At 41.7% G+C, this 25,169-nt stretch overlaps 1 protein-coding gene across 1 annotated transcript in view; it reads left to right on the top strand.

The window, feature by feature from the left end:
• Positions 1 to 25,169, top strand: part of CTNNA3 (catenin alpha 3) — a 928,050-nt gene that overhangs the window by 848,321 nt on the left and 54,560 nt on the right. The gene's annotated exons all lie outside the window — the stretch shown is intronic.

Below are 25,169 nucleotides of genomic sequence, written 5' to 3'. Positions count from 1 at the left end.
CTTGATTTATCTTTTCCCAGTTTCTCTGTATGGCTCTCATTGATTTCAGTGTGAGCCACATTTGGTGTCCAACATCATCAGATGTTGCTCTTTTGGTGCTTATTCCCATAAAAACCATTACCACTGAAAATGGGTTGGAGCATAAAACTCAGAAAGATAACATTAAAATCTGAAAGGATGGCAGTTCAGTAACTGGAAACAAAATTTTTAGTGGAAAAAATAGTATTTCTTTACTCTCAGGCCCTACAACTACAGCACCAGATCAGAAATCACTTGTATTCCAGAGACTCTCAGAAATACTAAGAAACATGCTACACCCCACCTCTTATATCCAAAAAGGTCTGAGCACAAGCAAACAAATTAACAGCAATTTAGTTATTTGCAGTTATTGAGCCAGATCCACTACCATCTGGCTCATATGCCCCGCTCTGCCAGTGCAAAGCAACTGGAAATCAAGCTTATACAGCAACTTATACTCAAGTTGCAGTGGGGGAGGTTTAGATTGGATATTAGGAAAAACTTTTTCACTAAGAGGGTGGTGAAACACTGGAATGCGTTACCTAGGGAGGTGGTAGAATCTCCTTCCTTAGAGGTTTTTAAGGTCAGGCTTGACAAAGCCCTGGCTGGGATGATTTAACTGGGAATTGGTCCTGCTTTGAGCAGGGGGTTGGACTAGATGACCTTCTGGGGTCCCTTCCAACCCTGATATTCTATGATTCTATGATACTTGGGGATTCCCTTTGCATAAGAGGTGCGTCAGTGGGTTTGTGTGTGTGTGTTCTTTCAGTGTTCTGTTCAGCTCTGCACAGATAGCTGGCTTAGCAGACCTTGATAGTACCACCCAGTGTGGTTAAGTGCTGGAAGCTGGAAGGCTGTTGCCTCGGTAATGCTGTAATGCAGTAATGCTCAGTGCTTCTGCTCTTGGAGCACCAATGTAGATAGTGCAGCATGTTAATTCAGCAGGCCTGGATGCTACTCATAAAGAAAGACCACTGGCACGGTTTGGTGACAAAGCACTTTCCTAGGTTTATTGCCCTCGAGGCACAGTCCTAGCACCCTAGCTCCATGGTTACAGGTACGCTAACATGAGTGCCCCCTGGCAAGGAGTGGTAGTTTCTGGCCACACAAAGGGCTAAGGCAGGGTACCCTGACCTCTATAGACTGACTCAAACAACTGGAATACACAACTGATACACTACCTTATGTATTTCATGACATCTTTGTTACCTCCCTTTGGGCTGATATCTTGGGCAAAACATTCCTATTAATTATTTTGTCAAATCATCTTATCTTGTACTAGATTGGGATGTATATTCTACTTGCTGGAATATATTTATGTAAATATTTAGTGCCTAGTGCATTAGCAACAACTTTGCCATGTTCATATACTGGTCAGTGAACTTGTAAGCATTTGCTTTAATACATGGTCTGACTTTGTTTTATAGCCTTTGGTTCAGGCCTCAAATTTTGCACGAGGCCCAATGCTCTTGGCGTTCTCTCTCCCTTTCTCTGTCCCTCTCACGGTCTCTCTCCACAATAGGCATCTTGGATAACTAAGAGCTGACATACACCTGGCACCGAATGTGGGACTTTGCCAGAGGGAAGGAGGTGTGGCCTTAACACTGCTACACTGAACCTGTCCTTTGCTCTCAGAACAATGCCTTGATTCTGATTCACAGATGTGCTCTGCTTTTTCAAGTAATATTTTTTCTCAAAGCCATATTCTGAGGGAACTGAATAAGTTGCAAATAAATAGGCTTGGATACGTTACTGATTCTATGTCCTATGTCAACTCATTTCTCTTCCAATAAGGAAATAACTCACTTCTTGAGTCCAGACAATTCTGACCATTCCAAAGTTATGACAATTGGTAAGGGACTTTTCAATGCCTTTTTATAATTGTTTTCTTTCACTCTCTTGTCCCCAGACGTAGGGTTGAATTGTACTTTTAAAGCACATACCTGCATTAGGAGAAGTGTGGAGATGTACTCCAGAAGAAACATTTTGTCTACTGGCAGATCCTGACAGTCAGGGGCGGTAAGCCTGTTGCTATGCCCCTTTACAAAATGCAGCATATTACTCACTGGATGGCAGTCCCATGTGTGTGATTGATACACACACACACACACACATATCTGGGGAGGACTGGTATAAATGTGAGGAATGAAAAAGTGTAGCAGTGTGTACATGTGATGGCCAGGCTCCACAGAACAGGGATTGAATTAGGGTCCTCTTTAACAACTTGCATCCTCTGTGGATCGGCATAGAGGGAGACCTCTAACACATTCTCGCCAGTGGGTTATACATGCTTCTCCTACGGCAGGCAGAATGTTCCCCCTGGGGAGAGAGTGAGTGTACACAAGGGTGTGGTGTGTGGGTGTACACACACACACACAGCTCCAGAAGTTCTTTTGTTTGTTTCTTTTTCGTACCCTATCATTTTACATGTGTATTAGAACCACTGTAGAGAACCTAGGAATAATATAGCTTTCATTTTTGAGGGGAACATTATTTCATAATTTAGGTCAGTCATTATTGTGCTTTCTTCCTTCTATTGGTTGTCTTTCCGTACATAGTAAGAAATTGGCCTATCTACTGCAATAGTTTTAATAACATTCTGGAAAAAAATATTCAAATTTCACTTCTGGTTGGCTAAAAAGGCCCCATGAAAAATTACTCTTTTTTTTATTGATCTTTTCAAAGCTTTAGAGTAAATGAGATCCGTTTTTCCCCCCAGCAGACTTTCAGTCAGGAAGATATTTATCAATGTGTGAAGAGAAGTTTCTTTTTGCTGAAATAAAAGGATATATGTTTGACTGAGGAATTGCTAGTAGGGAACACTACACTCTGATTTTTAATGAATTCAGATTGGGATAATAGTAAAACAGGGCTCACTTTTTAGGTGGGGAGGGAAGCCCTGCAGGATCAAGGTTAAGATTACTATGGCTAGGGGGACCCCAACCCTTAATGTTTAAATCCAGTTTGCCATGTGGAAAGTTCACCCATGAATGAAAGCAACACAGGGGGTCTACATGCAAGAGTTCCACTGCATTAAGGGAGGCCAGCATCTGATTGTGTGCTCAGAGGAATGCTATAAATTATGCATCAAACATAGCCAAAACTCTTTCATAGTCATCTTTGTGACTGTCTTCAATAAAGGTAAAAGGTTTGCTCTGCCTGCTTCCCCATAGCATAAATTAAAGAGGATACCAGTATATCTTCAGTTTCCTTATAAAGTTTTGCAGCAATTCGAAATCTTGCAAAATACTGCTTCTGGTCTGTCCGTTCTGTAGGTCTATCAAAACATTAGTTCTCTGGGGGCATTGAAGAGTGGCATGTTGATGAGATCGATCCTGCAACCTTTGTTGCTTTGTTCCGTCTGTTTGCAACCTTTGCTACTTCTTTCCTTCTGTTTCTGCAACCTGTCATCTCCAAAGGGACTTACAATCACCTTCTACCCCCCTGCCCCCACAGCTGAAATAATTTGACACAGCCTGGAGAGATTGTGGAATCTCCATCATTGGACATTTTTAAGAGCAGGTTAGACAAACACCTGTCAGGGATGGGCTAGAAAATACTCAGTCCTGTCATGAGTGCAGGGGACCAGACTAGATGGCCTCTTGAGGTCCCTTCTCATCCTATGATTCTATGATTATCCCTAGAGATATTCTGAACTGCATGAGCCAGTTTAACATAGACACGATTATGAAGACAAAAGCTATGTATACAAAGCGTATGTGATCAAAGACCAACACTCTTCTCAGCCTCAGTGTTGCAGTCATGATGAACCTACTGAAAAAAGTGGAAGAACACAATGGAATATTTGGTGATATTCAACTTTTGAAAGTAGAGCCAGTATAAATAATCTTCAGAGAGACCACGTTGAACCATATGGTATACATACACTTTGCAGGATTCCTATCCCGTTACTTCATGAAGAGGTACAGGATTAAAGAGAATAGAGAGGATTGGCATAATTGAGAAAATATCTGATCTAATAGCATGGTATGCCCCAGTGAGACCAATTACTAAGAAATATAGAAAAAATACTTATCTGTATGGATCTAAAAGACTTAATGAAGCAGTTGTGAGAGAAAAATGTATCCTCCCAACATTGGATGACTTCCTCCCCAAAGTGAAAGGAGTTACAGTATTCTCCAAGCTGGATACCTTGAGTGCATTTGGAAAATTCCTTTAAAGTGCTAAACTGACTATATTTATCACTATTTGGGAAATTTTGCTTTTGAAGATTACCTTTTGGGATTACCAGTGTACTTGAAATTTTTCAAAGAAAGATGGCAGAGTTGTTAAGAAATACAAATGGAGTTGTAGTTTTCATGGACAATATTTTAACATATGGGTCTTCAATGGAAGAACACAACATCTCCCAGATATGTTAGGGTCAGCTGGGCTATGTGTATAAAGAACATTGAGGTAGTGACAAGAGACTACTGTCTGGTAGATGGACAACTAAGAGGATCATGATTAAAGGTGACTGCATCATAATTCTGAAGAAAATGAGAGGAGAAATCCTAAATCTTATCCATGAAGGTCATCAAGGATTAACAGAATGCCCTGAAGAGACCAACCAGCTGTTATCGTGGCCAGGATGAGCAAATACATAAACAATAAAGTATCTGCATGTGAGTACTGCAGAGCTAACAGACCAACACAAAGAACCTTTAATAACAACACCTCTATCAGACAGACCTTGGAGAAGACCAACTGCAGATGTATGCCAATTCAGAAGACTTCATTACCTGGTCGTAGTGAACTATTTTTTTGAAGGTATTTAGAAACAATGTACTGGAAAGACATAACATGTCGCAATTTTAACAAGAAACTGAAGTGCACTTTTGCCTATTTTGGTATTCCAGAACAACTGGCGGTAGAAAATTGACCACAAATCACTGCAGCCGAATTTGAGTCATTCTGAATGAAATATGATTTTTGATCATATTACTAGCAGAATCACATTACTTGCAAGCCAATGGAAGGGCTGAGAGAGCTGTACAGACAGCCAAGAAAACCCTACCAGAGGAAGATCCATTCCTTGCTCTTCTGAGCTACAGATCAACACCGATAGCAGCTATTGGATATAATCCAGTACAACTCCTGGTGGGAAGACTACTCAGAGCAGCTATTCCAACTTTGGAAAGGAACCTATCTCCAAAGTAGCCACATATGAAGAAAGTAGCCACATCGGATAAAAAAATCAAAAAAAGCTTATGAACACTGTACAACAGACATCACTCCGTTGGAGAACTGCCAGGTCTAGAAACTGGTGACTGTATTTGTGCCAAAGAGGATGGAAAAAAAGGATTGACAGCTTCAGCTGTTGTACATAACAAGAATTTAGTGCCCTGATCATACATGATCAAGACCAACAGTGGAGAGTTCAGCAGAAACCATAGACATCTACAGTTTGTTCCTCAGAAACAACAATCAACAGAGCAAACTCTACAGGTTGCAGATGCAGAAGAAGGAGAAAATTCAAAGATTCCAAACTGATCACAATGAGTCATTGCAACGAATGGTCAGCCAGATGACCAAGTTATGATGCATTCAGATCATGTAATTAGGAAACCGGTATGATTCAGAGACCCTTAACAGGCTGATCTGTTCTGAAATTCAAAGACTGTGTGATAGTGTATGTTTTGTAAATGGTAGGAATGTAGAGTGTAAAGGGGGAGATGCAATGGAATGCTAAACTGTATTATGAAAAGGAGTACTTGTGGCACCTTAGAGACTAACAAATTTATTTAAGCATAAGCTTTCGTGAGCTACAGCTCACTTCATCGGATGCATGCTTTAGCTCACGAAAGCGTATCCTCAAATAAATGTGTTAGTCTCTAAGGTGCCAGAAGTACTCCTTTTCTTTTTGCGGATACAGCCTAACACGGCTGCTACTCTGAAACTGTATTATAGTATTCAACCACTAGGTGGCGATGTGTAACATACCTTATTTAAACTAATTTCAGCCTTACCTGGCAATACATTAAAGGATCTTATAGAAGACATCTCTGGAGTATCTCTCTGAGAAAGAAGCTCTGTACTCAGTCCATCTCTGATACAGAAGCCTGACCTGATAGTAGCAGACCTGCAGCCTGCCATGTACAAGGTGTATGTGACACTCTCTATGCAGAGCATGTACCCCTAAGAAAGAGGGGTTTGTGGATGGGCCCTAGAGAACCCAATCCAGTAACTGTGAACCTCTGTATGTGGCCTGCATAGGTGCCATGGCAGTTATTCCATGCCAGAGTCTGCAATAGTGTCTGTAGATGGGCTGCAGAGCTGCCCACTTCCCTGCCCTGCCTGAGGGTCAGGAGTGGATTCCATCTTCCACATTGTTCACTGTATGAATCCCATTGATTTAGTTTGGTGAGTATGGTGGGTGAATTTTACCGCATCACAATTTGAATGGATAAAAACTGCGTGTATAGGTTTGCTTAAGATATATGTAGGGATTCCTAGTTGAAATAATGTAACACACAATTTAAAAGGATATATAAATATCTGCAACCTGTCCATATGACCCATCTCACATTTACTCTTGACAATTGAAATTTGTTAATAAAATGCTGTTAATACTGAGGTTGACCCAGTATAAAAGACTGGAAAAAAAGGCAATGCCTGTTGTTTGTTCAAAAGTAAACCTAGGGAGATTGTCTCTTGAAGAATCCTAGTCTTAGACATTACTGCAACTATAGTCCTTAGGGTAACCCTAAATCTAATTCTTACCATGACCACAAACTCTGCACAAACTCTAACTCTAGCCCAAACATTGGCCCAGATGTAAACCTTAATTTTATTCCTAGTCTAATCCTGTCAAGGTTCCTCCCCCACTCTGAACTCTAGGGTACAGATGTGGGGACCTGCATGAAAAACCTCCTAAGCTTATCTTTACCAGCTTAGGTCAAAACTTCCCCAAGGTACAAAATATTACCCCCGTTATCCTTAGACTGGCCGCTACCACCACCAAACTAATTCTGGTTACTGGGGAAGAGCTGTTTGGACGCGTCCTTCCCCCCAAAATACTTCCCAAAACCTTGCACCCCACTTCCTGGACAAGGTTTGGTAAAAAGCCTCACCAATTTGCATAGGTGACCACAAACCCAAACCCTTGGATCTGAGAACAATGAAAAAGCATTCAGTGTTTTACAAGAAGACTTTTAATAAAAAATAGAAGTAAATAGAAATAAAGAAATTCCCCCTGTAAAATCAGGATGGTATATATCTTACAGGGTAATTAGATTCAAAAACATAGAGAACCCCTCTAGGCAAAACCTTAAGTTACAAAAAAGATACACAGACAGAAATAGTTATTCTATTCAGCACAATTCTTTTCTCAGCCATTTAAAGAAATCATAATCTAACACATACCTAGCTAGATTACTTACTAAAAGTTCTAAGACTCCATTCCTGTTCTGTCCCCGGCCAAGACGACTACAGACAGACACAGACCCTTTGTTTCTCTCCCTCCTCCCAGCTTTTGAAAGTATCTTGTCTCCTCATTGGTCATTTTGGTCAGGTGCCAGCGAGGTTACCTTTAGCTTCTTAACCCTTTACAGGTGAGAGGAGCTTTCCCCTGGCCAGGAGGGATTTCAAAGGGGTTTACCCTTCCCTTTATATTTATGACACGCCCCCCAAATCTCAGCTAGGGTGAAACACTGGCTGGGATTTCTTCCTGGAGCTCTAGGAAAACAGAGTTAATAAGACACATGCATCTCTAAATATACTACCAAGTACATAAAGACTAACAATATTTTCCACATCTCAAGGACGATTTTAACCAGTTGATTCTGGGAAACTTTCACGGGAGAGTGCATCAGCCACTTTGTTAGAAGCTCCTGAGATGTGTTGGATGTCGAAATCAAAATCTTGGAGAGCTAAACTCCACCGAAGAAGTTTTTTGTTAGTTTCTTTGACGGTGTGAAGCCACTTTAGTGCAGCATGGTCGGTTTGCAGGTGGAAATGCCGTCCCCAAACATATGGGCGTAGCTTTTCCAGAGCGTAGACAATGGCATAACATTCTTTTTCAGTGACTGACCAGTTGCTTTCCCTCTCAGACAGTTTTTTGCTGAGAAACACTACAGGGTGGAATTCTTGATCAGGTCCTTTCTGCATTAAAACTGCTCCCACACCACGCTCGGATGCATCTGTGGTTCCTAGGAACGGTTTGTCAAAGTCTGGGGCCCTTAGTACAGGGTCAGACATGAGTGTCGCTTTAAGCTTGTTAAAGGCCTTCTGACACTTTCCGGTCCACTGAACAGCATTTGGCTGTTTCTTTTTGGTTAGGTCTGTCAGTGGGGCAGCGATTTGGCTGTAGTGCGGTACAAATCGTCTGTAATAACCGGCCAAGCCTAAGAAGGATTGAACCTGTTTCTTTGACTTTGGGACAGGCCACTTTTGGATAGCATCCACTTTGGCCTGTAGGGGGCTGATAGTTCCTTGACCCACCTGGTGTCCAAGGTAAGTCACTCTGTTTAGGCCTATTTGACACTTCTTAGCCTTAACAGTTAGTCCTGCCTCCCTTATGCGCTCAAGGACTTTTTGTAGATGTTCCAGGTGGTCTGCCCAGGAATCCGAAAATATGGCCACATCGTCAAGGTAGGCGACTGCATATTCTCCTAATCCCGCTAGGAGACCATCTACAAGTCTTTGGAAAGTGGCGGGTGCATTTCGCAGCCCGAAAGGGAGTACATTAAATTCATACAGCCCGAGATGTGTGATGAAGGCTGACCTTTCCTTGGCAGATTCATCTAGCGGTACCTGCCAGTACCCCTTGGTTAAGTCCAAGGTAGAGATGAACTGGGCCCTTCCCAGTTTCTCTAATAGTTCATCTGTGCGTGGCATGGGATAGTTGTCTGGGCGAGTTACAGCATTTAGCTTACGGTAGTCCACGCAAAAACGTATTTCCCCATCTGGTTTGGGAACTAGAACCACTGGAGATGCCCATGCACTTTCAGAGGGGCGGATTACACCCATCTGTAACATATCCTGGATCTCCCGTTCTATAGCAGTTTTAGCTTGAGGAGACACCCGGTAAGGTTGGACCCTAATTGGGTGAGCATTACCTGTGTCAATGGAGTGGTATGCCCGTTCAGTCAGTCCTGGGGTGGCTGAGAACGTTGGCGCGTAGCTAGTGCACAGCTCCTGGATCTGCTGTCGCTGCATACGCCCAAGGGTCATGGAGAGGTTCACCTCTTCCACACCACCAGCACATTTCCCTTCGTAGTAGACACCTTCAGGCCACTCAGCGTCGTCTCCTCCCTGGGCTGTAAACTGACAAACCTTTAATTCTCTGGAATAAAAGGGCTTTAGAGAATTAATATGATACACCTTAGGCTTTCGGTTGGAGGTGGGGAATGCTATGAGATAATTAACAGCTCCCAGGCGCTCCTGGACCACGAATGGCCCTTCCCACGATGCTTCCATTTTATGGGCCTGGAGCGCCTTTAAGACCATGACCTGGTCTCCTACTTTGAAGGAACGCTCTCTGGCATGTTTATCATACCAGGCTTTTTGCTCTTTTTGAGCATCCTGTAAGTTTTCTCTAGCAAGGGCTAAAGAGGTTCGGAGGGTGTTTTGTAGGTTGGTTACAAAGTCCAGAATGTTAGTTCCTGGAGAAGGTGTAAATCCCTCCCATTGCTGCTTCACCAACTGCAATGGCCCCTTAACCTCACGGCCATATACAAGTTCAAATGGGGAAAACCCTAAACTGGGATGTGGTACAGCTCTGTAGGCAAAGAGCAACTGCTGCAATACTAGGTCCCAATCATTGGAGTGCTCATTTACGAATTTACGTATCATGGCCCCCAAAGTTCCATTAAACTTCTCCACCATGCCATTTGTTTGATGATGGTAAGGAGTGGCAACCAAGTGATTTACCCCATGAGCTTCCCAAAGGTTTTTCATAGTTCCTGCCAGGAAATTAGTCCCTGCATCTGTGAGGATGTCGGAGGGCCAACCTACCCTGGCAAAAATGTCTGCTAGTGCCTGGCACACACTTTTAGCCCTGGTGTTGCTTAGAGCTACTGCTTCCGGCCATCGGGTGGCAAAATCCATGAAAGTCAGTATGTACTGCTTTCCTCTGGGTGTCTTTTTCGGAAAAGGACCAAGAATATCCACAGCTACTCGCTGAAATGGAACTTCAATGATGGGGAGTGGCTGGAGAGGAGCTTTGACCTGGTCTTGGGGTTTTCCCACTCTTTGGCACACCTCACAAGACTGGACATAGGTAGAAACATCCTTGCCCATTCCCTCCCAGTGGAATGACCCCCCCAAACGGTCTTTGGTCCTGTTCACCCCAGCATGGCCACTAGGGTGATCATGGGCTAAGCTCAAGAGCTTGGCCCGGTATTTAGTTGGAACTACCAACTGTCTCTGAGGATGCCAGTCTTCCTGGTGTCCCCCAGAAAGAGTTTCCTTGTATAAAAGTCCTCTTTCTACAACAAACCTGGATCGATTAGAAGAGCTGAGAGGTGGTGGGTTGCTCCGTGCCGCCGTCCACGCTCTCTGGAGGCTTTCATCTGCTTCCTGTTCGGTCTGGAACTGTTCCCTTGATGCTGGAGACATCAGTTCCTCATGGGATTGTGGACCTAGGCTTGGTCCCTCTGGAAGCGATATAGGGGATGGAGCTGTTTCTGTTGACTGTGAACCGCTCTCCGCTGGTGCACTATGTTGGGATTCAGGCTCCGGCTGAGCCTCTTGTGTAGGGTTATCGGCTGCTGCCAGTTCAGGTTCGGTGGGGCCCTCTGGTGTTGAGGTTGCAAGTACTGGATTCAGTGCTGACACGGGGTCTGGTGTTGGTTGTTCGGCTGGTTCCGGTTCTGGGACTGGTTCCGTCTGGGTCTCTGGGACTGGATCCACTACTGCTGTTGCAGACATTGGCCTGGGGTCCAGGTCCATCACCTCTGACTGGGTCCTGATAGAAGTTTCCGGAACAGAGCTACAGAGCCTCACGGCTTGTTTAGCCTGGCTGCGGGTGACCATTCCCACCCTCTTGGCCTGCTTCACATGATTGGCCAAGTCTTCCCCCAACAGCATGGGGATGGGATAATCATCATAGACTGCAAAAGTCCACATTCCTGACCAGCCCTTGTACTGGACAGGCAACTTGGCTGTAGGCAAATTGAAAGAGTTGGACTTGAAGGGTTGAATCGTCACTTGGATCTCTGGGTTGATTAAATTGGGGTCCACTAAGAAAGCATGGATAGCTGACACTTGTGCTCCGGTGTCCCTCCACGCGGTGACCTTCTTCCCACCCACACTCACAGTTTCCCTCCGCTCCAAGGGTATCTGGGAGGTATCTGGGCCTGTGGACCTCTGGTGTGATTCCGGTGCAATGAACTGTAATCTGTTGGGGTTCTTGGGGCAGTTGGCCTGTACATGCCCCAGCTCGTTACATTTAAAACATCGTCCAGCTGACGGGTCACTGGGGCGAGGAGGGTTGCTGGAGAACGGGGTGGTGGGACGATAAGGGGTCTGGAGGGTTCTTTGGGAGGTAGGTGGGGCTTTGGGCGGCCCCCGGTAATAGGGTGTGGTCTGGGGTGGTCCCTTCTGGTCTCCGCTCCAACTGCGACCAGTTTTCTTCTTCTCTGCCACCTCCACCCATCTGGCTCCAATCTCTCCTGCCTCAATTACAGTTTTGGGTTTCCCATCTAGGATGTATCTTTCTATTTCCTCAGGAACACCCTCTAAGAATTGTTCCATTTGCATTAGGAAGGGCAAATTTACTGGAGATTCAACACTTGCTCCTGATATCCAGGCATCCCAATGTTTTACAATGTGGTAGGCATGTCGGGTAAATGACATGTCTGGTTTCCACCTTAGGGCTCTGAACCTCCGACGAGACTGCTCGGGTGTTATCCCCATTCTGACTCTCGCCTTGGATTTAAACAGTTCATACTTGTTCATGTGTTCTTTAGGCATTTCAGCTGCCACCTCAGCTAAGGGTCCACTGAGCTGCGGCCTCAGCTCTACCATGTATTGGTCAGTAGAGATGTTGTACCCAAGGCAGGCCCTTTCGAAGTTTTCTAAGAAGGCCTCAGTATCATCACCTGCCTTGTAGGTGGGGAACTTTCTGGGATGGGAAGTGGTACCTGGAGAAGGATTGCTAGGGTTTGTTGGTATATTCTGCTGGGCCTTTATCCTCTCCATCTCCTCCACATGCTTCCTCTCTTTTTCCTTCTCCTCCTCCACATGCTTCCTCTCTTCTTCCTTCTCCTCCTTCTTCAGCCGCATGAGTTCTATCTGTCTTTCATGTTCCCTTTGTTTTTCCTCAGCCTGAAATTTGGCTAATTCCAGCTGTAGTCGAGCTGAGGATTTGGCCATTCTAACCTCTCTGTTTTTAACTAACTTTACACCCGAGGTTTAGAAATAAACAAACAAAACTTGGCTGTAAAATTTTGCTGTGCTGGAATAGAATACCTATTCTCTGATAGTGATTGTCAGCCTACAGAAAAAGACAATTCCCTTGTCTCTGCTCTGGGCCCAAATTAAAGCAAAAAACCTCCAACTACTTGGAAACCTGCTTACCCAGCCCAAAGAAGAAAAAAAAAATTTCTTTTCAAACCTGTGCTCCTTGTAAAACAAAAAAAAAATCAAAATCCTAAAAAAAACCCTGCCACTTTTGTCTCCAGGCAAATGGGTAGAGCACACACCCCCTATTTACTTTTAGGAAGAAAAGAAAAAAAAAAAAACCTCTGGGTTGGAAGACTGTGAATTTCCCTGCAGGAGTTAAGTACCCTGCCTCCAGGCAAAGAAAACCTGCAATTCACAAGATAATCCCCTTTTGTCTCTGCTTGGCCACAAAGCAGAGAGAAACCAAGCTGCTTTCAGTTTCAAAGCTGCCTTCTGGACTTCCTAAAAATTCCTTTTTAAAATCTGTATTTCTAGTTCAAAAAATCTCAACTGGATCTCAAAATGATTTCAGGTTAATCCCACCACTGTGCCACCATGTCAAGGTTCCTCCCCCACTCTGAACTCTAGGGTACAGATGTGGGGACCTGCATGAAAAACCTCCTAAGCTTATCTTTACCAGCTTAGGTCAAAACTTCCCCAAGGTACAAAATATTACCCCCGTTATCCTTAGACTGGCCGCTACCACCACCAAACTAATACTGGTTACTGGGGAAGAGCTGTTTGGACGCGTCCTTCCCCCCAAAATACTTCCCAAAACCTTGCACCCCACTTCCTGGACAAGGTTTGGTAAAAAGCCTCACCAATTTGCATAGGTGACCACAAACCCAAACCCTTGGATCTGAGAACAATGAAAAAGCATTCAGTGTTTTACAAGAAGACTTTTAATAAAAAATAGAAGTAAATAGAAATAAAGAAATCCCCCCTGTAAAATCAGGATGGTATATATCTTACAGGGTAATTAGATTCAAAAACATAGAGAACCCCTCTAGGCAAAACCTTAAGTTACAAAAAAGATACACAGACAGAAATAGTTATTCTATTCAGCACAATTCTTTTCTCAGCCATTTAAAGAAATCATAATCTAACACATACCTAGCTAGATTACTTACTAAAAGTTCTAAGACTCCATTCCTGTTCTGTCCCCGGCCAAGACGACTACAGACAGACACAGACCCTTTGTTTCTCTCCCTCCTCCCAGCTTTTGAAAGTATCTTGTCTCCTCATTGGTCATTTTGGTCAGGTGCCAGCGAGGTTACCTTTAGCTTCTTAACCCTTTACAGGTGAGAGGAGCTTTCCCCTGGCCAGGAGGGATTTCAAAGGGGTTTACCCTTCCCTTTATATTTATGACAAATCCGAACCCAAATTCCTAATCCTAGCTCATCTTTATGCCCAATCTTAACTGCAGCCCTAACCTTAATCCAGATGTAGCCGCTTACCTCTAGTCTCATTTCTGTTAAAATCACTTCTGTAAAACCCATCTTACTTGGCAAAAATCTGTAAACATCTAACGCATAAAAGGACTACTTAATGAAATTAATGGATAAAGGAAAGTGTGTGTGTGAGAGTGAGAGAGAGAGAGTGTGTGTAATATGCTCTAGAAGAGCATTCGATCCACAATAACAAATTCAAAATATCATACTTGAAAAATAAACTATAATTTGCTTGGGATGAGAGCTGTGCAGACAATACTAAATTGGAAAGGATTGTTAACACTAATGAGAGCAGATAAATAATAGAAAATGATTTAACATAATTATAAATATTTGAATAAAATATCAAAATGTGTTACAGCCTGGAAAATGCAAGGTAATACAGGGGAAAATAATTTAAAACACAGACAGTTGGGGTGCTGAGATATTCAGAAATCTTTAAGGCTGTATAGTTATAGCAATGTAGGTGAGTTTGACATGCACAGTGAAGCCAGAATGGTAGGTTTTATGATAGATCTCCATAGACACCATATTATGGAGCACAAGTTGTGTTCTCTCTCTGTAAAGCACTGGCCAGTACCTACCATGAATGCTCTATTATGTTCTGAATGCTTCAGTAATGAAACCCTCATGAGCCAGCACACAGTAATAACCAAAGTGACTGTGTGCTCTTATTCTGGTAACCCGAGTTCTGTCTTTTTTCCTACTTTCCCAGTTTTTGTAACCATTGCTTATTATGATCTGTCTCTCTCAGTCTTGTATACAGTATTGTTGTAACCATGTTGGTGCCAGGATATTGGGGAGACAGAGGGGATGAGGTAATATCTTTTATTAGGCCAACTTCTGTTAGTGAGAGAGACAAGTTTTTGAGCTACACAGAGCTCCTCTACTGCACCTGAAGAGCTCAGTCTAGCCTGAAATTTTGTCTCTCTCGTCAACAGAAGGCGGTCTAATGAAAGATATTGCTGCACCTCCCTTGTCTCTCTCAATAAGGAATTGTAAATCAAAATTTCCTCTCGAAATGTGTGAATAGGTAGGTTTGGTCTCAACAGCTAAGCGACACGCCGTAATGCGGAGGTTAGGTGAGAAGGATGATGAATATGATCTCATAAAATGTTTGCCTTTTTGCAGATAAACAAGGCCTGTTAAATGGCCATGCACCAGTAGAGTGAACGGCTGTAGAAAAAGTAATGCAGTCAACCCTATTTTGTTTCCTTAGCAACACTACTATGGATGAATATGACTAATCTATGTATAACTACCATGAGCACATGGATTTAACTCATAAGAGGACTAGTTTACTATTCAAGGATATAATCTCAGTGGTTATATTAGGTTGCATAGGTTATCTGTTGGGGCTTATTATCAGTAAGTTCATTTCTAAAGTTGGCTTTGTTTTGTTTTGAATCTGCATTTTACGTTCCTCAATCTTTCAATCCCTCATGCTCTTTTGTGTACCTTTCTTATCATCAGTACTGTTTGCTTTAACCAAATTCCATTATTAAACCTTTTTTCCGAAATCCAATTAGTAACCTCTATATTCTGCACTTTTTCTCCATTTTTCCCAGCTACCCAGCCCCTTGTGCTTCCTTGTAAAAATTTTTTGGGAAAAAAAAGACTGCATCATATGAAACAAAACTCTTTTATGGCTGTGGCAATCTCCTCAGTTTCACCAATGGATATCAATTAACTTTTTCATAATTCAGAATACAACAAGAACTCACTGATGTTGGACAAATTCCTCTTCTCTCCCTTCCCTCACTCCTGATCCTTTCTTTGGACTGTTGTGTTCACATCTTTTAGGAAGGAAGATCAAAAATGGATATCTGTGGGCTATGTTATGGTTTATTAGCCACATCCCACAGAGGATGCAGCACTGGGAATCCTCATATGTATTCTGGCTAACTTAGTGTGAGGAGCTCTGGAGGCCCTGCGAAGCTCATGCTAGAGCAGAGCTATACCACCACAGGATTACACCCTCTCTGCCATTTTCTCTAGTGTAGAACGAGGGGGCAGCCATGAGCCAGACCTTTTGGAGAGTCTAATGCTTCTGTTCTGACAGGTTCCACCACTCCTTGCATTAAGGGAGAACAAGCGTTGGGATTGTGTCTGGCCCCTTTGCAAGGAATCACGTTGGAGAAAGTTAAATTTCCCTCCTTGAACTTTCCCACTTGGCCCAGCCACAATTTGGATATATGTGTGTGTGTGTGTATTTATATAAATAATATGTATTTGTCTGTACATTTTATATACATGTAATATGCATTTAACCTCTCTCCTATTCTTTCTTCTTCCTCTTTGCTCTTGGAAGTGTGGAGAATTCACAGCTATGTTTTTACAATTTTGAAATAAAGAACCTTTCTGTGTATTTGTGCACCTTCCATTTCTTTCCAAGTACATAACTGCAAATAAAAATACTACATTTTTAGTTTAGTTTAATGGGTCAAATTTAGTCCCTTGATAAAATAAAACATAATAATCTATGCTTCTGCCAGGTCTTGTCATCCTTCCCATTTAATATTTCTACTCCAGCCTTTATTTTAAAAATTCTTGTTGAAACTCTAGTAAACTATTATACAATATTATTTTGTCAAAAATCCTTAATATTATTCAGTGTTTTCTTTACTATACTAATAATGATGTTTTTGGGTACTTAGCTCTCCTTTTTACATCCAGCCTGCTTCTTCCCCCTACATGCTGCTCATTTTGCAATGACAAAATATATAAAAGTGATATAAAAGGTCACTACACTGGGAAACACTGTGATGTCTCTAAATACTGTAATGTGACTAAAGCTAGGTGAAATTTTTCAGATGAATAGTTTATTTACCAAAATATGCAGTTTTGGTCAACCTGAAGCTATTCATGAATTTGACTCCCCTGTATATTTTAGGTCAGGGTCAGAAAACCACATGTGCCTCTTTCCCCCTGTATCTCAGTGGTTCAGGAACTTGCCTGGGGTGCTGGAGACCCAGGTTTGAATCTCCATTCTGGATAGGGTGACCAGACAGCAAGTGTGAGAAATCAGGATGGGATAGGATTGGGGTGGTGGTGGTGGGGGGGTGTTATAGGCGCCTATATAAGAAAAATCCTCAAATATTGGGACTGTTCCCATAAAATAGGGACATCTGGTCATACTAATTCTGGAGCAGAGGCTTAAACTCAGATCTCCTTTAGCCAGGTGAGCACCATAGTCACCAGGCTATAGGTTAATTTGGGGTGGGTTGCTCTCAATCTCTCCTTTTGAAGCTGTTTCATGTGGTATAAATATTCATTAGGCAAAAGAGAGAGAAAACAAGAATGACTCTATAGCCTGGTGATTAAGCCGTTCACCTGGGAGGTAGAGGAGATATGGATTCAAATCCCTCTGCTGAATCAGACAGAGAGAAAATATAAATCCACATCTTCTACCACCCAGATGAGTGCCTTAATCACCAGGCTATAAAGTATTTTTCTCTACCTCTCAGAAAGAGTAACCTGTAATAAAGAAGCATATGCAAGCTTCACAGAGGGTGCATTCTTGCAGAGATGTTAGCAAACAATGTCTTAAAAGGAGAGGATTTCAGGTAGGTCTGTTCAAGAGGAGTCATTGGGAGATGGAGTGACAAAGAAAAGGGGGCAAAAAAATCAAATCTTAAATTTTAGATATAAGACTAGAATTTCAGCCTGCCGTCCTTTAGTAGTTATATTTGCACTGATTTCACTGCCAGGGCAAAAATATGGATGTTCTATTGCTCCTGTGAAAATAAGGCCATTGCTAAAAAATTGGTCCAGAATGTTTTTTTTTCACTTTTAAAATTGTGATGCTTAATTATTCTTTGCACAATGTTGTTGTTGTTGTTGCTAATTTACTGCTGTACTGTGCAAAGCCGCTCATCAATCCTATTTCTTTTATGAAACAAAATGCCTCTTAGTTGTATAACTTGCGAAACAAAATGTCTCTCATTATTAGTACAGCTGCATATTCCATTTCTGAAAATGTGTTTATACATTTAAGGCCAGGAAAATGTATTCCATTTTATGTAATTACCCCCTTGGAGTTTGCTATTTCCAGATATTGTAAGTACACTGCTTATAATGACATGTGTGAGTAATAGTTCGTATACAGGTGAACAAATAGCATACATAAAAAAAAGAGCAATATATTATGCATGGAAGCACTTTAAAAAGATTTTTTTTAAAAGACTTCCATCTCAGTAAAAGAGCAACCAGTACTTCCTTCAGAATATTTCCTATAGCAAATAACAAACATTTCCTATTTCCACCTCTTTCCTTTTCCTACTCGCTTATTTGTTGAATGTCTGTGACTAAGGGCTTGTTTCTGGGGCAGCAAAGTGCACCAGAGACTGTAATTTGTAAGACTCTGAATCATAGGATATCAGGGTTGAAGGGACCTCAGGAGGTCATCTAGTCCAGCCCCCTTGCTCAAAGCAGGACCAATCCCCAATTTTTCCCCCAGATCCCTAAATGGTCCCCTCAAGGATTGAACTCACAACCCTGGGTTTATCAAAGACTCTCTGATGTGGGGTGCTTTACTTGCCCCATACAGCCCTGTTGGCATGCTCTATAAACGGTGTGTACACTACATACCACTGGAGTCTTGCACTGTGGTGGTGGAAGGGCTCCTGCCATGGGGATGCTAAAAATAGCAGTGTGTAGACAGAGAGGCATGGCCTGGGCAAGAAGAGAAGAGAGCACCCTTTAGGTGGGTCTTTACTTGCCTAAGCCACGCCTCACCGGCTACAGTGCTATTTCTATCCATGCCAGGGGAGCTATACTCAACACACTGCTGAAAGAAGCATGCAGTGTAGCAGGATCCTATGAAGTATCTAGTTTGCAAGGCAGGACTAAGGTTACACAAACTAGGTATCTTTTAGAGCGTGCCAGCAGATTGTATATGGGGAAGGTAGAGCACAGCATGTTAGTGCACTTTAGAAATCACACTAGAGTTGCCAGGCGTCTGGTTTTCTTTAAATATGAATCTAACTTTAATATTAAAGTAGGCCTGCTCTGTAAATCAGATTGCATTATTTCCATTCCTGATATTGATGATTTGTTATTAACCAACAATAGAGCAAATAGCATATTCATATGTAAAATTCACAGTTTACCATGTGAAATTCACTCGTCTCTTATGGAGCTAAACAATTTAGAATATAAATGCTCATATGAGCATTTATATGAGCATTTGATTACTGGCATTAAAACTTACCTTTTTAAAGAATTCATGCTAGTAAAACTTGAATATTTATGATAAACACAAAAAAGTTTGCAAATATGGTCAACTGGAAATTGTATTTCCAATGTAATGGCTTTACAATAATTTTTGCATAGATTGCTCAGCTTTGTGTAGGCAGATCAGATTAAAAACAGTAGTTTCTTGTGAGAATAACGGCAAAAATATCAAAATGTTTGTCTCTAGTAACATCCCATAGTTGTACTAAATGACCTAATCATATACTCTACAGATTTAAACTTAGTTTCAATTTTCCTGTCTTCTTGAATTTCAGGAATCATGTAAGACTCTGTGATGCATGTTCTAAAAAAAATTGCCATTTTGATCTGAAAACACTGAGAAAGAAACAATCATTCTGAGTTAGCAGAAAAGAACAGTCTTATGATCTTTATAACTTACACATTTCAAAGAACAAATATACAGCTGCAATACTAGAAAATTTAATTATTGTACATTTGTAACTTGTACATTGATAGCTAGGCATGTGTAACTTGTGATATCCTCTTTTATGAACTATACTAGAAGATTTTTCAGACACAGAGAGGACGATGCCATGTTCTAACAAAATTAATTTTATGGTTTAGCTTTTTATCTGACAGTTTCCTAAGTTTTAGTACTACTATGAGAGACTATTAATTGTAATAAAATGCATAATTGGATTATAAATTGCCCCAAAACACCAAGAAGTTCACTGGTGGAGTTATCATTTTTTGCTTGCAAGGCCTATTTGCCACTTGAGTTATAAAAGTCTTACTCTTTATTGTTAAATACACACCGACACACACACACACAAGTGTTTATTAATACCTACATTGTTATTGGTCTTTGCATCTGTCTGGTTTGTGGATATAATCCCTTGCTTTTTCTAACTACCGTAGATTCTTTCACCAATGAAAAATGGAATCTACAGTTTGACAACTTTATTTTTAATTCATTATACAGTGTTCTGAGTAATTTACATTTGTAACTGGTCAAAGTGTTTAAAACAAAGAACAAAAAAAACAAACCCCTTGTGTCATAACTGATTCTCATTTGTCTTACCCACAATCTAAAATTCTCTGTTGCCACATTCACCTGAGCAGTCCCTTGTATCTTCTTAAGTAGGGTGGTTTATCAAATTTAAGTATATTTCTGCATCATTTAAAACATTAACAAATATGGCAGAAGATATCAGGTTGTAGTAGTCTGCATAGAGAAGCAGTGTTGTTTTGCTGACACATCTTAGTGAGTCAGGTGCAGCAATCTATTACTTATCAGCCTGCCTATTATGTAAGATAGAATGTGAAGAATATTTTACACCAGTGCTGGACCCTGGCTCCATTTCAAGGTCTTGAACCTAATCTTCAAAGGCCTTAATAAGTCATGACCTAACTGTATTAGAGACTACCTCTCTTTGACAGCTCTGATCAGAGAGGCATCATCGTTAATGGGTCCAAGGGTAAAATAGTTAGGGACAGGGCATTCTTTGTGGAATGTCCTTAGCTCTGGAATTCCATGTCTGAGGAAATCAGAATTGGCCTGAACATTGCCACTTTTAGGACACAGTGCCAGACCTATTTTTCATTTTGCTCAAGCCATGATTCATAAGAATGGCCAATCCATACCTCCCACAGAAACAAACTAAAGAAGAGGGAAAATGCTTCCTCTTGTAACTCTTCCCTCCAAAGTAAGTTAGCAAAATCCTTGGCCATAAGTTTAAGACCATACCTATTCAGCAAAGCACTTAAGCATATGCTTAGATTACATTGTCCAGGACATGTCAGGAAGAAAAACAAGACACCAGGAATGTGACTTAGCTGACTTTACTAAGTAACACATCTGGGTACTATCCAGCAATAACGCTTGCAATGCAGTCATCTTTCCTTTGTAGTCTGTACCACCTGGTTGAAGGCTGCCATCCGCCTCTGTCCCCTTCCCCTCTTAACCTGGTCCTAGCACTGTTGCTGGGATCCCTTCACCCTTCCCTCACAAGAGGGTTAAAAGGGTGGGTCAGAGAGGTTATTTCCCCACTGTTCCCAACTTTAGGAGCCCCAACCCCATTCCCCAGGAGATCCTCTCTCCTCATCTGCTTCCAGTTATCAGGAAAGCAGACTCCCCACCTCGCCCCCCACCGGGCACCTGAAAGTAGCAACAAAATGAATTGTACAGCCTCACTTACCCATTGGGTCCCCTGCGCTGCTGAGAGGGAGGCAAAAAAAACTGCAGTGCCTGGGCCCAGCTGGCAGCTATGGAAAAAACTCTACCCAGCACCAAAAATCCCGTCCTCGCACCCGACTAGCATGGTGCCCACAGCCAGGCCACAATATCCAATCCAACTCTAATCTCAAGGGGAAGGGGGACTTTTCTTCCCAACACAGAGTGGCACCCAATTATAAGACCCTTTTAAGGTATCACTGGTTGGGCACCCAAAACTGGGGGAACCAAAATTCCCAGTTGCTTTTGAAAATCCCCCTGTGGACAGAGAAGGCCCCGAATCCAGCAACATAGTACAGTTCCACTCTATGGTTGGGAGAGAGGGGATGTGGGGAGCCTGTGTGCAGACAGCTTCAGGGAGGTTCCATGTGCCCCAATGCACCTGAATGGGAAGGGTCCAGGCAAAGGAAGAGAATGTAGTTAGTGGGGTTGAGGTTGTGTAGATTCAATGTCAGAAAGAGAGTGCAGTATCTTCAGACGTGATCAGATCCTTCAGTTTGACTAGAGTAGTCCCACACTGTTTCCCCTTCCTAATGTAACCAGCATTCTCTCTGTTTTAGTGCCGGCCCAAGTTCATGGGGAAATAAATTTAAAACCTTTCCCCTCGTATGCTTTGTCCAAAAACTTGGACAACCCAGAGAGATCACCTCAAACCAAACTAATTTGCTCTATTGTTTATGAGACCACTTAAGTCATGCAAAATATAACTTTTGAATAAATATTTTCTAGCCTCTCCCTTATATCTCTAATATAAATGCTTTTTCCCAGCAACTCCCTGTGATTTTCTGGTGACTCTCACACCCTTTCCAGTTTCTGTCCATTCCCCTGAAACTTCTTGAGCAGTCCTGTGGATCTTCCCACTCCTACTGCAGCTTCCATCTTTTTTCCAGTGACTCCCAATGTTCTTTCTCTTCATTCCTTGAGTGACTCTTTTCACTATATCCTGAGGTCTAAACTAAGAAAACTATTGTCCACTCATTCTGAATTACGTTTCATCTTCCAAACAGTTTTCCTAACTGAAGTCTCAATCTGGACTTTTCCTAAGTGAATTGTTATTCTGCATATTGGATGAGTTATTTCTCTGATGCAGCATGTGGTTCACCGTGAAAGAAGCCTTCTTAATTCAGTGGTTGAGAAGTCTTCTGTATTTGGTGTGTTGTGTAATGGATGGTCCTGTGATATCTGTTAAGTACAACATTGCTGCTGTAAAATCAAATCTCTTGGCTAACCAGAAAATAGATGACATTTTCATGAGTAGTTTGCTTTTTACTCAAACATAAACTGTTTGTTTTCTTGTTTATGCATTTATTAATGCCATATGGACCGTCATCAGTATTACTGCTTCGTTAAGCTGGTCATAGATAACTGATGATAAAAACATGTGTTTTAATACTAATACAGTAAACATTTTCCACATGTACCTACAAATAGGAGTGAATAGGAGTCAGTCATTTTTTTCTTCAGTTTTTCCCTAATGCCAAAGATTCATAGTCTCTCACATTCCCGGGAGGTTTGCAAATGCTTAGTGTACATCAGAGCAAATGATTGCAGTTCTTGGCTTTCAGTTCACTCTGTTTACAGGAGATCCTCTTTAAAGTTTTTGTTTTAAAGGTTAGTGAAATTCTAAAGGCCGCATTAGTCTTCTTGTCAGTCTGCCTGGAGTGGCTCACGGCTGTGAGTGCCTACCTCAGGACAGACTGTCAGAAACAGGGCAGACACCCTAAACTGGTGGTATGTTCTATAATTAGATTTCACCAAGCCAGAAACAAATGTGAATTCCTGGATCATATTCATGGTTGCTTCCAGTCCCAAGAGACAAGTCACTTCCCCCAGATCAGTTGGCACCCTAGGTCTTACACCAAAGACAATGCCTGTTGCCAATCCTGTAATAAACTATCTAAAGTTTTATTAACTAGGAAAAAGGAATGGGAGCTATCTACAGGTTAAAGCAAGCAAACATATACACACAAATGATTTACCATCTATGGTTCCTAAAGATGATAGAGATGTGGTAATCTGTCAGTTCAAAATGTCTTTCAGGCAGATTCTGGGGTAACACCTAGGGATCTCTGCCTTAGTTTAATTTCTCTAGCCCTGTGAGAGATGAACATTTTTTTCAAATTTTTTTTTGTCCTTTTCCCATCATTCAGCCAGATTGGAGGAGGCCTTTTGCAAGGTGAATGGAGCAACTCACAAAGCTTTTGTCTTATGATGGTCCACTTAATTTTTGAGAGTCCTCCTGGATGGGCTGTGGTGGGGGACAATTCCCGGTGCCTGGGTTCACAAGTTCAGAACAACCATTTTCAAAGTTATAAAGCAATAACATGGAAAGTTATAACATGGAAAACAAACATGACAGGTGAGATTAATTCATGCAGCAATTTACAAGCATTTCATAGAGTCTAGATACTAAATATATTCTTGTAAGACCAATACCTATATTGTACAAAATTAACATACAGGTGAGCTGGTTGGGTTTCTAGCCATGAATTTGTCAGTTCTTAGCTAAAACCTACAGTCTTGGCCAGAGCTGGCACTTGGTTTATAAACCTGGGTGAATAATAGAGAATAAATAATTTTTTGATGAATTTCACTACTTCTGTTCTCATGTGGTCTTCAAATACATTGTAATTTTTTTTCCAAAACAATTGTTCAGAACAATTTATCAAATTATTTCTGAGAGTAATTCTTGGCTGGAAACTGGCTGCTCTGTTGCCCACAGCTCTGAAGAGCCAGTGTAGGCCTCTAGGAGGATTGATGAACAAAAGTGGCACCCTTGCCCTACCACACCCTCAGATGAGATCCATCCAAATAAGATCTCCCCAGTATTTATGGTAGGTGGAGGGTCTCATTAGGTCCATAGACATATATTATCCTAGAAATCTTTAACCACTAATATTCTGTTAGTCAGCACTATTTGAACTAGAGGTCATCAACTTTGTTACACTTGACATTTGAGATCACACCTATCATTTATAGGAATAATCATTGGTCAATGTTTTTTTTCCCTCTGAAACTGGTGAGATAGGCAACATAGAATTAAAGTGTCCTGTGGAAAAAAAAGAAATCCTGTCATTAAAAACCTACCTCACAGATATAAGGTAGTATCTCTTATTGATTAGAAGCCTCAACCAAGACTGGGCCCCCTTATTCTAGGCACTGTACAAACACATAGTAAGAGGCAGCCCTTGCCCAGAAGAGTTTACAATTAAATTAGATAAGACAGACAAAGTGTGGGAGAAAGGAAGTACTATTATGCAAATATTACATCTGGGAAGTGGCCAAATCATTTAGTCTTTTTTTGTGCCTCCAAGGTCACGTAGGAAATTTGTAGCAGAGACAGGAATTGAACCAGATGACTTGAGTCCCACAGCGGTGCTTTTACCATAAGGCCATCCTTCCCGCTTATACATTTGTTCTTACAGAGTCCACCTCCACAGTTTCCATTTCAGAGTCAGCTTGCGCAGTGTTCAGTTGACTAAATCCTTCTGTTGCATTGACAGTCCCAGATGCGGAAGAGTTGCCTTTCAAACCAAGCCTAAACCAAAGCACAGCCCCTACAAATGCTCAGGCAGTGAAGACTTCATTATAAAAATATATGTATCCTTCAGGTATTGCTTAACTGGCATAAAAGCTGTTTTTTTCCTCCTCAATAAAGTGGGGTTATAAATTTGGAAAGAGGGAAATTCTCAAGACCTGGAATAGAACATTGACCTTAGATCTAGCAGCCGTAAGGATTTATACAACTTAAATGAACAGCAAGTTATCAGTACTGTATGTCCTGACAAAGCAGTAACTTATTTCTGAAAGTTCCCTTCAATTGTAAGTCCAGCCTGCAGCCAAAGAAACAGACTGCAGCTGTAATTCTAGTGCTGAGAATAAAG

Source organism: Lepidochelys olivacea (genome assembly GCF_965140295.1).
Source record: "Lepidochelys olivacea isolate rLepOli2 genome assembly, chromosome: 7".
Lineage (NCBI taxonomy): Eukaryota > Metazoa > Chordata > Testudines > Cheloniidae > Lepidochelys > Lepidochelys olivacea.
The sequence above is the reverse complement of the archived record's forward strand: the minus strand, read 5'-3'. Positions and strand labels throughout refer to the sequence as shown.